This window comes from Capricornis sumatraensis, chromosome X (genome assembly GCF_032405125.1).
Source record: "Capricornis sumatraensis isolate serow.1 chromosome X, serow.2, whole genome shotgun sequence".
Classification (NCBI taxonomy): Eukaryota; Metazoa; Chordata; class Mammalia; order Artiodactyla; family Bovidae; genus Capricornis; species Capricornis sumatraensis.
This window is the reverse complement of record NC_091092.1, coordinates 5,746,171-5,759,736: the sequence shown is the minus strand read 5'-3', so window position 1 is coordinate 5,759,736 and position 13,566 is coordinate 5,746,171.

Below are 13,566 nucleotides of genomic sequence, written 5' to 3'. Positions count from 1 at the left end.
GGTACCTGAAGTCTTTTGCTACCACTCCAGCTTACTGGGTTTCCCTGATGGCTTAGTTGGTAAAAAAAAAAAAACATGCCTGCAATGCAGGAGACCTGGGTTCAATCCCTGGGTGGGGAAGATCCCATGTAGAAGGAAATGACAATCCACTCCAGTTTTCTTGCCTGGGAAATCCCACGGACAGAGGAGCCTGGCAGGTTACAGTCTATGGGATCACAAAAAGTTGGACACAACTAAATGGGCTTCCCTGATAGCTCAGTTGATAAAGAATCCACCTGCAATGCAGGAAACCCTGGTTCGATTCCTGGGTCAGGAAGATCCCCTGGAGAAGGGAAAGGCTACGCACTCCAGTGTTCTGGCTTGGAGAATTCCATGGACTATATAGTCCATGGGGTTGCAAAGAGTTGGACACAACTGAGTAACTTTCACTTTCTTTCACTTTAGCAATTAAACCACCACCAGTTTAGTGGAATTCACATTTCTTGGTCTTTCAGGATAATATTGAACACATAGCACTTAGCTCATCTGTAATTGATTTATAAATTGCAACTTTGATGCTCCAAATACATAGTAAAATTCTTCAAGGCAGGGGAGTCACATCTGGCATTAAAACATTGTCTTTGCCTACTTTACAGTGTTTAGCATAGTGGTAGAGATATAGAACTTCCATAAATACTTGTTAATAAATTCAATTGTCTTTCCTTCTCTCTCCCTTCTTCATCATAGTAGTCTTAAGTTTCTCTTGAGAGGTAAATTATTTTTTTAATTAATTTTTAATTGACTTTTTTATTGAAGGATAATTGCTTCACAGAATTTTGTTGTTTTCTGTCAAACCTCATCCTGAATCAGCCATAGGGATACATAGATTCCCCTCCCTTTTGAACTTCCTTCTCATCTGCCTCCCCATCCCACCACTGTAGATTTATACAGAGCCCCTGTTTGACTTTCTTAGCCATACAGCAAATTCCCCTTTGGCTATCTATTTTACATATGGAAAAGTAAGTTTCCATGTTAATCTTTCCAAACATCTCACCCTCTCCTCCCCTCTCCTCCCCTCTCCCCATGTCCACAAGTCTATTCTCTATGTCTGTTTCTCCATTGCTGCCTGGTAAGTAAATTCTTCAGTACTATTTTTCTAGATTCCATATATATGCATTAGAATATAATATTTATCTTTCTCTTACTTCACTCGTATAATAGATTCTAGGTTCATCCTCCTCATTAGAACTGACTCAAAGGTTGTCCTTTTTTATGGCCGAGTAATATTCCACTGTGTATACGTACCACAACTTCTTTATCCATTCATCTGTTGATGGACGTCTAGGTTGCTTCCATGTGCTAGCTATTGTAAACAGTGTTGCAATGAACAATGGGATACATGTGTTTTTTTCAATTTTGGTTTCCTCAGGGTATATGCCTAGGAGTGGGATTGCTGGGTCATATGGTGGTTTTACTCCTAGTTTTTGTAAGGAATCTCCATACCATCTGCCATAGTGGCTGTATCAATTTATATTACCATCAACAGTGCAAGAGCGTTCCCTTTTCTCCACACCCTTGAGAGGTAAATTCTTGACAGCAGGACAGAGAGCAGGTAATGAAATATAAGGGGGTGAGACAGAGTTTGACATAAAGCCACACAGGCCACACATTACAATATGCATTTTCACATGGGGTGATTAAATTCTCACTGACATGAACATATGACAACATGTTGAAATGATTTGTAAGTCTTTTAGGGTTTTACAAACAGCTTTATCTCTCAATTCTACATGATGAAATGGCAAAGAGTTATTTATTATTTCTCTCCACCAGTGGCATGTGGAATTTTCAAAAGATTTATTTTAACTTTAGGGTATTCTTGAGATTAGAAAACTGGCAAGAAAAAGAATGAAATCTTTGTCTCCTCAGGCCCATAGCATTATAAATTCTGCCATGTTATTTCGTCAAGGATCTTCCTCTTATCCATGCAAAGAAGTGCTTTCTTTTTATTGTAATGTAGTTGTAAAACTCAAACAATCATCATAATTTCATTGAATCATGCTGAACTTCATAGAATTGCTGCAAAGGATCCATAATATGCAATATTTGTTCTGCAAACTGACTGAATATTTATAATATTTAGTCTATACCATGCTATTTATTCTAAAAAATGACATATTTGTTTTTGTTTTCTTAGTAGAGCATAAGGCAAATTATATTAATTAGGCTATTTACATGATTTCCTAACTTAGAGCAGTGAAACTTGCCTTCAGCTAGCAAATAATTGAAATTACAATTGCTAGAGATATCACAAGTTTGTTAATTATATCAGGCTTCATCAAGCTCTGATAGGTCGCTAAATGGTCTTTTTTCCCTCTTCCCTCTTTTTTCTTCTCTTCCTCTATTTCAACTCTTGCCCCATCCATCATTTATTATATAGAATGAAGTTGCTATAAAGTAGATAAACAATACGTGATCATCCGAGCTACAATTTCCACTTCAGATGTGGAAGTCTATGATCTTCTAGAGATGAATGGATTCATTTGTCATTGTTTCCTTTTTAAGAAAATGAGGCCTACAAGTTGGGGGAGGTCCGGGTTTTACTCTCTCTACTTTTCAAAAATAATAGAAATTTTAAAAAGAAACATTAAGTCAGACAGTAAAAGAATGAAATCTACCAAATATAGTACTAGGGTAGTATCTCTGCAAAAGTTCTTCTTCTTCTTCTTCTTTTTTTTTTTTAACTATTAAGATGTATTTATATGTTTTCCTAGGTATTTTTTTTTTCTTTTCTTTTTTTTTTTTTTTTTTTTTTTACAATTTGGATGAAAAGCCAGCTGGGGAGGGCTGCAAGCAATAGGGTAATAGAAAAACATGATTTGAAAGAAATCACTAGTTAGTAAAAAGAAAACAAAACTACAGGGTTTTACAATGCCTTCCCATTTTTCTTGGAAGAACCCTTTCCAAAGTGTGTTTTATGAAGACAAGCTGCTTAGCACCCTACTCCAGCGGTATAATTCTAAAGTCAGTGGGAAGTGTTCCACAGTCAATTCATTCCAGGAGATGGTGTGTACTCTACCTCACCCTGGGAGAGCCAAGCTCTGTATCAATAGACTAAAGGCTCTGAGAAATCCTACAAGGAGGATGACCAGTATTTCCAAAACATTCTTAAGCATAGGTTTTGTTTTGTTTCCATATACCTACTGGCATGTTGCAGACTTACTGGAGGAGATGGTGCCTTAGACTAAAGTCCAAACTGCTTATCCATTCCAAGGAGGCTGGTCATAATGTCTCCCTCCCTAAATCTCCAGCCTTGCCTCTTGCTACTTTCCCTCCTGCTCCCACTCTTTTCAGTCCCTTAAAAAAAAGCCATCCTGTCTCATCTCCTGGCCTTCCTTCACTTAATGAACTCTTTCTGATGTGCTGGTCTCCAAGTAAACGTTAGTTCTTTGGGAAAACTTTCCTGTACCCTCATCTTTAAGACTGGGTTAGGGGATCCTTTTAGGGGCAGCTTTCTCTATCTCCTTTCCCAGGCATGCTCTATTTGCTCATGCTGTGTGTCAGTAGCCATGGAAAGACAGACATTTCCGTGGTATTCATGGACAGATCCTCCAGCAGTGGTGTGTTGGAGCTGTCTTCTACTGGCTCACAAGAGCCCACTGTTACATTTTCAGGAATTTTGTGAGCCAATTGATATCCCTTTGGTAGCTTGAAATCAGCCATAGTGGGAACATTTCCACCACAGAAATTGGCATACACAACAAAGCTGTTGCTGCTGCTGCTGCTGCTGCTAAGTCGCTTCAGTCGTGTCCAACTCTGTGCAACCCCATAGATGGCAGCCCACCAGGCTCCCCCGTCCCTGGGATTCTCCGGGCAAGAACACTAGAGTGGATTGCTATTTCCTTCTCCAATGCATGAAAGTGAAAAGTGAAAATGAATTTTCTCAGTCGTGTTCGACTCCTAGTGATCCCATGGACTGCAGCCTCCCTGGCTCCTCTGTCCATGGGATTTTCCAGGCAAGAGTACTGGAGTGGGGTGCCATTGCCTTCTCTGACACAACAAAGCAGGCTTCTTTTTAACCTGGTTGCTAAATAGTCACTAGAACACCACTGACTCAGTAACCAGCATAGTACCTGGTATCTTGTGTATCATGAGCATTTATTTAGTGATTTGGGGGGGATTAATAAATAAATAGACAAATAAGCTCTATTTTTAAAATATGTTCTGTTGTTTCCATTTTTCTACTTCTTAGGCTCTGGGAACATCCTTCTTCATGTTGTGAAAGCCTTTCTCCTGTCTTAGCTTTTTAAACCTATTTTGCCTCAAGGAAGGGACTGTGTCATTTATTTCTACATATCTGCCAGTGCCTTACAGAGAGTAGGTACATCATAATTTTTAAATGACAGCTATATTTGTGAATTGAGCTTATGCTGTCTCACCACCTTTAGTCAGTCAATCATACTTCCTCCCTTACTCCAATGGTAGTAGCAGTCATTGAACCTCATGCTTCTTCAAAAATATGCTGAGTGTAGAGTCACCATAGGGCAGGCATCAGTTATGATTACCGAAGGCCCAATTCTACTTAGCAGATTTTCCAGGTGAGAAGAGATAAACACAAATATTTTTCTCTCAAAGCTTAGGGTATTGCCTAATTTACTTTAAGCATACATTAGATTACCATCTTGAGTCAGGTTTCCCGGAAGCTGACCTGGAAACGAAGATTTGTGGTCAAGTGATTCATTAAGGAAGTTCTCCCAGGAGAAATTGTCAGAGACTGAGGGAAACAGGACAGATAATGGAAGCCAAAATGATATAATCTTGGCAAAAGCCCTGGGAATCATAGGTCCTGGCTGCATCCCACAGACAAACTCTAGAGTGTTACATGTCAGAATTATTGCCACCTGAGATGCTGACCTCCATATTCCTTTGATCTGAAGACTTCGGTAGTTGGAAACAAAAGCACATGGGAAGGGGCACGCAAATATTATAGGAGAAATCTAAAAAGATCTGGAAGGAGCACTGTTAAGTCAAAAATGTGATGATCAACAAATTGGACATGCTTTAATTACCTTTAGTTCAAGTTCTCTTGTCAGTCATCTCTTTGACCATGCACAGGTAAATTAAATCCTGAGTCTAAATTCTCTAATTTATAAAATAGAGAGGATTGGACTACATATATCCCTTTTAGATCTAACATTTGCTGAGAACTGTGAAGGGTTTGAGATTTTATCCTACTTACATGCTAACAAGTTAGCCTAGTAGAAGACATGAGACTCCAGGGTCAAAGACAACAGATAGTTTATTATTCATAGTGATAGCAATACTCAGGGTATCAGCATTCATATACGTTCTCTGAGTCCCAGTTCCCAAAATCCATATGAAGAGGGCCAGGTGACAATCTGCATAGGCAGTGGGTTATATTATAGAAGGGGAACTTCAAACTTAACCTAAATAGTTAATAATAGTCGGTGAATATGTTGATGTTTTCCCTGGAGGCAGACATTATTTTTAGCATATGTACAGAAGCAAATCTTCCTTTTATTCCAGCAAGAGACACTATTTATATAACAAGGCTCTTTGCCATACACATATCCTTAAAAAGATGATCCAGGACAAAGACAGTGCATCTTCTTGCTCCATGTGTGGAAACACTTGATGGCTATTTGTTATCATTGTTCCAGAGTCTGTTTCACCAATTGTTTCTTTTGAGATCAAAGCTAAGATGGCTGAACTAGAAATGGGTAAACATTTTCCTGAAACTTGAGTACATGTACCCCTTTCCAACCAGATCATCTCTTTGAAAACTTGGAGTCAGTGAACTTGATAGGCATGCTCTCATATTCAGGATATGTATCCCATAATATACATGGAAGTGTCTTTCTTCTCTTTTTCCTTCCTTCCTTCCTTCCTTCTTCCTTGTCCTGTTTATCCAAACTTCCATCCTTTCCTCCTTCTTGACAATACCAGCTGTCTAGCAGCTACCAGGAGGAGGCACACCATTTCCAATCTGTACAGAACCACACTATTTGATTTAAAAATAGAGTAAAATTTGAGAATGAACAGCAAGTATTATTCACCAACTTCCTAGCAAAAATTTCCGAGTTACTTCCTCATCTATGGAAAGTTTCTCACCTTGAACCACCTTCAGAGAGAATATAATCAAGCCAGGCAGATAAGTATACCCTCACAGGCCCAGGGCAAATCATAATTTTAATAAAAATTGAAAATATGATCCACAATATAGGGACTATACCTCTCCAGGCTGTTCAAATGCATCATTTGCAAGGCCTGGTATACAGCAGGATACATACATTTTAGAGTGTGAGGAACATGCATTGTTTTCCTCAGTCTATTTTTCCTAAGTGACAAGGTAAGCACTTTGAATACTTTCTAGTAGTGTAAAATGTATATATTATAAATATAAAAAATAAATATTTGCAAAATGGATTTCTACTCCAAATAATAATAAAAGCATCCTCAGTCAAAATACTAAAAAATGGTCAGCTGAATTGATTAGCATGAGAATTTATGTCAAATATCAAATTCTCTGAAATTTAAAGTAACATGGACAATATTGCTATTCTAGGAGAAGTAGTGGTCAGGAAACTTTCATATTGCTTTAGACTTTTGTAGGCGTGAATCTTTCAGTCAAGGCATCCTGGCATTTTTCACATGGGTATAGAACAGAGTCTTCAGTGCAAATAAAAGTATATTGGGTAACATGTTCAAGTCACTATGTCACACAGTAAGCCCTGTGTCTCCATTTTCAAACCAAAAGTGGTATAAATGTATAATTTGTCATCCACACGCATAAGAAACTGAGAATGCTTCCTGTGTGTGAGTTGCATAATGAAACTGATTTCTTTCTCCATATATCTCAGTTATATATATACACAGCTGCATTATTAACCTAAGTGCATAGGACAAAATTAATAGCATTCAAGAATTCCACAAATGATAAGTGAAGGAAATCCCAAGCTGTGTGCTGGATCCCATATTTCCTCTGGGAATGAGTTGATGACTGAAATTTAAGAATTACATACTTAAAATTAGTGTTTGGCCCCACCTGTGTGTACATAGTATAATTATCAGAATAATAGAAAGTCATATTTCAATGTGGTTTATTTTCTATCCTTCTCAGCAAGTCTCCTCAGGAATCAGTTTTATTAATGAGACCAAATTAGAAGCAGCCCTGGTTGCTTGTCCTTGCTATAATGAATTTAAGCAAATAGCCAAAAATAGTCTCTGGTAATTATGTTTTATAGGTATGTATTCCGTGTCATTTTTCAAGTTGCTGCAGAGTGTTATGTACCCAGTAGGTGCTCAATAAATATTAATTGATGTTGATGTAACAGTTTCCTTCTGGAAGTAGTCAATTTCTCATATGTGTGCATCCTTTGTTTTTCTCTCTGCTTCCCTAATTACAAGGCCCTGATCAAAGACTTTCCCACCTCCTCCTGCTTAGAAAAACACATACTTAAAAAATCGCTAAATTCCTTTTCAGAACAAAAGAAACTGCTGTCAAAATGATTTCCTAGGCACACTTAGCATTTTCCTCTTAAAAAAAAAAAATCCACAATATCTTGAACACTATTTATTAATACGGAAAAAATGCCTTTTAGAAGCTCTTCATTTTTTACCTGAAGGATAATTGCTTTACAGAATTGTGTTGGTTTCTGCCTTTTATAATCAACTCAACCACAAGACTCCTTCCTTTAGCAATGCCAGGGCTAAAGGCTATTGGAATAGGTGGCTGACTGCTCATCTGAGGCTCAGATATATTATTTTAAACAGTCATGCTTGAAATTCCCAACTTTAGGAGAACCTTAAAGTCTGTTTAAACTAGGTTAAGGGACTGTGATACCAAAGTGGGAATGCACATTAATCTGCATATGACCTGATTAACCTGTTTCTACTCACTAGCAGAAAAGGACAAAATAGTGGATGGGGCAGAGACTTTGCTTCTGATGACAGGAGCAAGCCAGGCCAAGGGACAGATGAGGTCAGTAAGTCACTGCAATAAGAACACCAGGGTAATTTGTGCCCTGAGAAGGAAGATTGGTTATGACAAGGGCCCAGAAAGGAGAAATGATAAAGACAAACTCTATTAACTGCACAATTTCTACTTAGATCAACCGTATCCCTAAGTTTAAATAACAAGGCAATTTGAGTTGTAAGAGTGGTTCTCAACCCTGACTGTACATTAGAATTACCTAGGGAGCTTTCTAAATACAGATGCCTGGGGCCCACCACCAGAGATTTTGATTTAATTGGTGTAGGATAGGACCAGAGCATTGGTAGTTTTTACCTCTCCCAAGGTGATTTTAATGTGTTGCCAGGTTGGTGAACCACTGATCTATAGTAAATTGAGGAAGTCAAGCTTGCTTCACACATGTGAATGATTTGCAGTCACTGTTTCTCTGAAAGCAGTGGTTTTCCAACTTTAGTGTGCATGGAAATCACTTGGGGCTATTTGCATATTTAATTAGCACCTTCAGACAATTCTGATTCCTATTCTCACATGTTGATAAAAGGAGCCTGAGAGGAATGAAAATGATCAAAGTCTGGTGTAAAAATAGAAAAGTTTTGGAATGCACACAGTAGACTACAGCTTTGCAACTTAAGGCCAGATCCTCAGGCCAGAAGCAGAGTAGCATCCATCACCTACAAGCTTGTTTGAAATGCAGACTCTCGGGCACCTCTTCCAAACTTCTTGAATGAGTCAGAACTTGATTCTTCACAAGATCCCTAGGTATTGAATGCACAGGAAATTTTGAGAGGCACTGACTTATAGAACACTTGAACCTCTCTTATACCTTGACTATTCTCTCAAACTTATTCAAACCAGATGAGTGGTTCTCAAACTTTGGTATGGAACATAATCACCTGAAAAACTAATAAAGAACACAGAAATACAGGCTCCTTGAAGTAGGATAGGGCCTGAGTCATATTTGTACCAAAGTCCCAGGTAATTGTGACACAACAAAGTCTAGGAACTGCATAATATGACTATTGGGGATGCTTTTTTTTTTTTTTTTGGTCTGTTTAGTTATTTTTTGTGTTCTCTACTAGATAATAAATTCCACGAATCTTTGTTCAGCATTATACATCTAGCATCTTGTATAACCCCTGGTAGGCAATCAATAAATATTTGAATAATGATTGAATTGAGGCACTGTCTACCTTTAGGTATCAAATATTGGGAAAAATATATCCCAAATGACTTTTCTTCCCTCACCTTGAATTTTGGACATAGAGTGTCTATAAACCCAAGGGAGATTTATGCAGGAAGGGGAGACTGTTCAAAGGTTAACTCGAGAAGAATTGTCCCTTACCTCTGGTCGCACACTCCCTCCCACATAAAGTTCATTAGCTCTATATCATAGTCTCCTCTTTACCTGTGGCCTCACTTTCCAAGGTTTTAGTTATCTGCAGTCTACCGTTGTCCAAAAATTATTAAATGGAAGATTCCAGTAATAATTTATAACTTTTAAAACACACGCTATTCTGAACAGTGTGATAAAATCTTGAACTGTCCTGTTCTGACCCACATGGGATCCCCAATCATCATGGTTTGATGACCCAGGATCACTAGAGATTTGACATCAACAGAAAGTGAGTAGTACCCTGATGGTATATCACAATGCTTATGTCATTCACCTCATTTCGTCTCATTGCACAGGTATTTTATCATCTCACATCATCACAAAACGAAGGGTGCATGTAGTAGTTCAGCCACTAAGTCAAGTCTGACTCTGACATGCCAGGACCCGTCAGACTCCTCTGTCCATGGGATTTTCCAGGCGAGATACTGGAGTGAGTTTTCATTTCCTTCTCTAGGGGATATTCCCGACCCAGGGATCAAACTCCAGTCTCCTGCTTTGGCAGGTAGATTGTTTACCTCTGAAGCTGTCAGGAAAGCCTGTAAAAGAAAGGTGAGTACAGTAAAATAAGATATATTGAGAAAAAGACCACATTCACATAACTTGTGTTACAGTATATATTTTAAATTGTTCTATTATTAGTTTATTGATTTTATTATCTTACTGTGATTAATTTATAAAATTATACTCTCATAGGCATTTGTATAGGAAAAAACGTAGATTATATAGAGTTTGGCTACCTGCAATTTCATGCATACCTTTGGGGTCTTGGAACATAATCCCCACTGATAAGGGAGGATAATTGTACAAAGGTAATTCTCCTCTGACCTCCCGTTCATTTCAGAAGGGTCTATGTGTACCCCAAGGCAATGCTTGTACCTTGCTTCATCTTTTCTCTGCATGTCAGGCACGTGTATACATGTGCATTCCAAAGCTCTTGCAGCTTCTTATGTGCCTACATTCACTAGCCTGCATGAGGATGGCTAGATAGCATGGGGGATACAATGAAGAGAGTTGGCTCCTATATTGCTAATATTCTTGCTAATCTCATTATCATATCTGTAAGGTGATTGAATGATGATGAAGATTTATATGTTTGCTTGACATGTTTGTGATACTGTTGATTCAGATAGCCAGAAATCTACATCTGTTCAGAATGCAAAGGGTACTTAGTAATTTCTTTTTATTGCCACTGCTAGAAAATGGCATTAAAATTTTACTTTGCTTAGTTAACTATACCAAAGCCTCCAGCCCTGAACTGAATATCCTTGAGCATAAGGAACACTGTCATTGCATTTTTAATAAGCACCCTAGGTTATTCTGATAAAGATATTCTCTTGATCACAATTTGAGGTAACTTGGTCCAGAGCAGCAACTAGGAAGGAGGAGGAAAAGCAAATATTTATTGATTCTTTATTGTTGGCCATTCACTGAACTGTTAGGTGCCTTTCTGTGTGTCGCATAAGGCAATCCACACCATAGCCCTCCATTTTTCCATATGTAGAGAATGAGGCTCAGAAAAAGAATGTGTTTGACATCACACAGCTTCTACATGGCAGAGATCAGAGTTGAATCCAGATTTAGTTGGGCTCACACCTTCCAGAGTCTGACCACCTGGAATAGAAACTTAATTCAGCTAGTTTCTGCGTGACCTTGGGAAATTGCCTAACCACTCTATGCCTCAGTGTCCACATCTATAAAAAAGAAATAATGGTAGTACATGGTTCACTGGGTTGATGAAGGATTAATTGAAATACTAGATAATAATTGATATTAATTGAATTACAGATCTGCCCCACTTCTTAAAAGTTTATATTATGCCATTTTGATGAAAGACCTACACTAGTACCTGTTTTTACTAACCAAAAGAAATTCATAGAAGATATTGATTTAAAAAAAAAGAGGGCAAAAAGCTAAAATAGCATTCAAGGTTTGTTTCAGTGGGCTGTTACAGAGGCAGCATGGACCCCAAGGTGGTAGAGTGGTCCCACCAAGCTACTTCCCTGGGAATTACACTCTTATCTCAGCATCAAGACACCATAGCTTTGAATTGTGTCTATGAGCACTTTGTGCTTTCTATTGATTTATTTTGTGCATTCATTAGCAAGATGTTTATTTTTTTAATTGGAGGAAAACTGCTTTACAATGTTGTGTTAGTTTCTGCCATGCAACATCGAGAATCAGCCAAAAATATACATATATCACCTTCCTCTTGAGCCTCCCCCAATCCCACCCATCCCACCCATCTAGGTTGTTACAGAGTACCAGGCTAAACTCCCTGTATTATACAGCAACTTCCCACTAGCGATCTATTTTACATATGGTATTGTATATATGTCAATGCTGCTCTCTCAATTCATCCTACCCTCTCCTTTCCCTGCTGTGACCACAAGTCCATTCTATATGTCTGCATCTCCATTCCTTACCTACAAATATTAATAGGTTCATCAGTATCACTTTTGAATTGTGGTTTTCTCAGGGTAATGCCCAGTAGTGGGATTGCTGGGTCATATGGTAGTTTTATTCCTAGTTGTTTTAAAGAATCTCCATACTGTTCTCCACAGTGGCTATATCAATTTACCTTCCCACCAACAGTGCAAGAGGGTTCCCTTTTCTCCACGTTCTCTCCAGCATTTACTGTTTGTATATCTTTTGATGATGACCATTCTGATTGCTGTGAGGTGATACCTCATTGTAGCTTTGATTTGTATTTCTCTTATGAGAGACATTAAGCATCTTTTCATGTTTTATTGACTATCTCTATGTCTTTTTTGGAGAAATGTCTGCTTAGGGCCTAGCAAGATGAGTCTTAAGGTAATGTTCTTCACTTCATGCCCTTTTGGCTTATGAAAGGTTTCATAGACATACTCTACTTTTTAAGAGTGGGGGAAACCTCTAAGAGGTGTAAAATGCTCAGAGGGGCACCTGACACATGGCAGTAAATGAGAGCTCCTGCTATTACTATTATTATCATCATCACCTGATTTCAAAGAACTTGCTGTTTTCTACATCACTACTTCCCTTTGGTTGTAATTATAATATAATGTATAGAACACAAAATTGCCCTTGTGTTCTATAGAAAAGTCAAAGTGAAAGTCGTATCCGACTCTTTGCGCCCCTGTGGACTATACAGCCCATGGAATTCTCCAGGGCAGAATACTGGAGTGGGTAGCCAGTCCCTGCTCCAGGGGATCTTCCCAACACAGGGATCGAATCCAGGTCTCTTGCACTGCAGGTGGATTCTTTACCAGCTGAGCCACAAGGGAAGCCCAAGAATACTGGAGTGGGTAGACTATCCTTTCTCCAGCAATTCCCAACCCAGGAATCAAACCAGGATTTCCTGCATTGGAGAAGGATTCAAGAGAATAAATATTATGTAATAGTATATTCATCCCCTTGAATCAGTCACACCACTCTCTCCTTTCCAACCTCTCCCTCTTTATTCGCTCCTTTGTGTCAGTCTTCAAATCTCACAGGTCTCTTTGGGATTCAATGGACATCACTGAAGATGGTGGTCAAGTAGAGAAACATTCAAGAAGCTGTAATTGAGAAAAAATACACAGACGTAAGGGGCCCCAGCAAGGGATTTGCACATCATTAAGCAGAACATTTATTTCAAAGTATAATTCACGTGCCAATTAAATATTTTAGCAATAAGATGAGCCTCAGTATATAGTGGCATCAATTTCATCTTACAATTTAGACAGGTTATTTTACAATTTAAGTAATTAGAAAAGTCTTTGACCATAAATATTATTCAGGGACACAGAATTCACCTTGACTTTAATCATACCTACTTAGGTTCCATACTTCTGCTTCTTCCCTAGTCAGGAGGGCAAATACAGTACATCGGTTATTTATATGGATTTTAGAGTAAGAGAAGGCCTGGCACTGCCAGATTATTAGCACTGTACCTTTGGGAAAATTATCTCACTACTCTGAGCCTAACTTCTGCAGTGGTAAAACAAAGATAATAGGAACTACAACCTTAAAGGGCTATTGTGAAGATTACATGAAGTATTGTCAATAGAGGGCACAGTGACCGGCCACAAGTGCTAAAAAATATTTGCTAACATGGCAGCAATTATTCTGCTACCCTGTGTCCTACTGTTCCTAGTAAGCCTTTAAAACGTCCGTATAGTACCTGGCTACTGGCTGTGACACCTTAAAACATTACGAGTGTTATTTATTGAGTATCCAAGAG